The sequence below is a fragment of the Bison bison genome, unplaced genomic scaffold (genome assembly GCF_000754665.1).
Source record: "Bison bison bison isolate TAMUID 2011002044 unplaced genomic scaffold, Bison_UMD1.0 scf7180017864100, whole genome shotgun sequence".
NCBI lineage: Eukaryota > Metazoa > Chordata > Mammalia > Artiodactyla > Bovidae > Bison > Bison bison.
The window spans coordinates 66,287-69,663 of record NW_011494672.1 but is presented as its reverse complement, the minus strand read 5'-3'; the positions used below and the strand labels follow the sequence as shown (position 1 = coordinate 69,663).

Genomic DNA, 3,377 nt, shown 5'->3' with positions numbered 1-3,377 from the left:
TGCTAAGGGCTAGAGAGAGGGACGGAGAAGGCGATGGCACCCCACTCCAGTACTCTTGCCTGGAAAATCCCATGAGCGGAGGAGCCTGGTAGGCTGCAGTCCATGGGGTCGCTAGGAGTCAGACATGACTGAGCGACTTCACTTTCACTTTTCACTTTCGCGCATTGGAGAAGGAAATGGCAACCCACTCCAGTGTTCTTGCCTGGAGAATCCCAGGGACGGGGGAGCCTGGTGGGCTGCAGTCTCTGGGGTCACACAGAGTCGGACACGACTGAAGCGACTTAGCAGCGGCAGCAGCAGCACAGAGAGGGAGAACAGAGAATTGTTTAATGGTTTAGTATTTCACCTTTCCTAGATGGAAATATTTCTGGAGGTGGATGAGGTGATGGTTGTACAACAATGTGAACGTACTTAATGCCGCTGAACTATACTCTTTAAATGGTTGATGGTTAGTTTTGTGTTATGTGTATTTTGCCACAATTAACAATAGAACATGACAATATAAAACAAACTCTGAAATCTATACCAATTATTATGTTAATTAAAATATGTAACATCAAATATGAAGGAAGAGTATAAGAATAAGTAAAGCTTTTTAATGCAATACAGTTATTTTATTAATAAAACACTTTTTCTTAATTTTCTCATTTTGTAACAGACAAATAATATATATTCATGGAATAATTATATTCATGGACAGGCATTAATATGGAACTGAAATTTGAGAACTAGTGGTGCTAATTATATTAAAAATGGAAGTGAAGGGAAAGAGAACAGTAATTAAAGAAGGTAGCAGGGTCAGGGAAGAACATTGCCTGTGTTGTTGGCTAAGCTGTACTTTTATGTACTATGATGAGTCACCTATTTCTTCGTATTTTGGCAGACACTACTTTGAATAATCATAAGGTATTTGTTTTCAGACATTCAGTATTTTATTGAGAACTTGGTATGCTGCCAGGGCCTTCACTCTTCTAAGGATTATATTATCAAAGTCTTTTACACATAAAAGCATATGCTCAAGATGTGTGTATATGTGTATGTGTGTGTGTGTTCAGTTGCCAAGTCGTGTCTGAATCTTTGAGACCCCATGGACAGTGGCATGCCAGGTCTCCCTGTAATATACTATAAAACAATAGTATTATGTAAAGCCGCATAACTTAAAGATAAACATGAAATAATAGCACACAGAGATCTGTATAATCAGGCTATTGTCTAGCTGCTATATCATATTTCCCCTATATTTTCAGTATCTAAAAATCTTGAATAATAATTTTTACTGTATCCTATGTATGTACGGCACGGTCTTGAATGTCATGTATTTTCTGTCTGAGCCATTAGCTTGTTTTCTGATTGGGATTCATTTTCTCTATTCTAAGAACAGAACTGAAAAGAGGGGATAATTTTGCAGGGAGGAGTGGATTGGAAGTTTGGGGATTTGCAGATGTAAACTGTTATATACAGAACGGATAAACAACAAGGTCCTACCGCATAGCACAGGGAACTATATTCAATAACCTGTGATAAACCATAATGAAAAATAAAATATATATGCATAACAGAATCACTTTGCTGTACAGCAGAAATTAATGCAACCTCGTAAATCAACTATACTTTATTAAAATAAATATTAAAAGAAATAAAGAAAGGGACTGTTTGACTCAGAGGAGAATGAAGACGCACAATTTTGCTATGGCCACTTCCTTTGCTTATGAAATTTCCTCCCAGCACACTTTCTCAAATTGCAACATTGCTTCTTCCTAATTTTAATAGATATTTAACCCTGGACTATTAGAAGGATTTTCTTAGAGAACTAAACAAATATATTATGAAAGGTAATTATTCAGTCTCTTTTGCTTTCTTATAGATTTCTAGATACAAACTTTAGTGTTTCCCATAATAGATATATATGATTTTCTGAGCAAAAACCATGAAAGACAGAGGTTTGGCCAGTGACAGAAGGGGATTAGTTTTCCTAAAATTATATGCTGAAAAATTTAAGCTCCTTTTAAAGGGAAATTTAAGTACACTTGTAGCCTTGTGTTGATTATGAGCTTTGTGGAAATGCTTTTTAAAACATTAAAATTGAAGGTGAATGAGTTCATCTAATTTATTACAGTCTGAACAATGGAGTATATATAAACAGTAGAGTTGAAAGGATTTTTTATGACCACAATCTGCACTGCCTTAGAATGACTAAAACACTCAAAATACTTTGCTAATTTTTCAAGTATATAAATAAAGCAAACATCATACCTTCATCCTATTTAAGCAAAAATAAAGATATATATATAGGAATATATGTGGTTTAAGGCAGAATTAGAGTTATTTATCCTGCATAAATTTAATCCTAAATTTAGGCAAAAATAAATATATATATAGAAACACGTGGTTTAAGGCAAATTTGGGTTATGGTATTATGCTGTAACTTTCTATTATTATTAATAACTATGTGTGCCATAGTCAGCTTGTTCTTTTTTAAATGACTACTGCTGTTTTCTGTGAATTTGTGTCATATTTCTTTGCTGTCTTAACATTCTATTTTTGAATCCCATGGAAAGAGATTTTAGAGCCATTCTTCCTCTTTCATTTGAGACTACTAGGCTTAGCTGAACCTTAAAAACAAGCTTTTTTTTTTTTTGGTACGACTTGAAAATTACTCTTCAAATAATTGTTCTTTTATGAAAAGTCAAAAAGGGCCAATTAACAATCAATTAATGCTGCTTCAAGATTACAAAATTGGGGGAAAGAATGCTTTAACAGTTAAATCTGATTCTGGTCTGTGATCTTTGATCATTAGAAAAACCTCATGATTTCCTATCATTAAAACATAGATAAGTAGAATGTAATACCTAAGAAAACCCATAAATGACCCCAAAGGAAAAGACAAACAAGAACTTCAGTCTTCACTTTTGGATTATATTAATTCATATTTTTTTGTGTGTGAAAAATCCACTTTTCCCCTTCCTAATACATATGGTATTAGACATCTGATTAAAGGAGAGAAAGCAATCAGATCAGATCAGATCAGTCTCCCAGTCGTGTCCGACTCTTTGCGACCCCATGAATCGCAGTACGCCAGGCCTCCCTGTCCATCACCAACTCCCGGAGTTCACTCAGACTCACGTCCATCGAGTCAGTGATGCCATCCAGCCATCTCATCCTCTGTCATCCCCTTCTCCTCCTGCCCCCAATCCCTCCCAGCATCAGAGTCTTTTCCAATGAGTCAACTCTTCCCATGAGGTGGCCAAAGTACTGGAGTTTCAGCTTCAGCATCATTCCTTCCAAAAAAATCCCAGGACTGATCTCCTTCAGAATGGACTGGTTGGATCTCCTTGCAGTCCAAGGGACTCTCAAGAGTCTTCTCCAACACCACAGTT

At 36.0% G+C, this 3,377-nt stretch overlaps 1 protein-coding gene across 1 annotated transcript in view; it reads left to right on the top strand.

The window, feature by feature from the left end:
- Positions 1-3,377, top strand: part of QPCT (glutaminyl-peptide cyclotransferase) — a 58,768-nt gene that overhangs the window by 10,285 nt on the left and 45,106 nt on the right. The window lies entirely within an intron of this gene.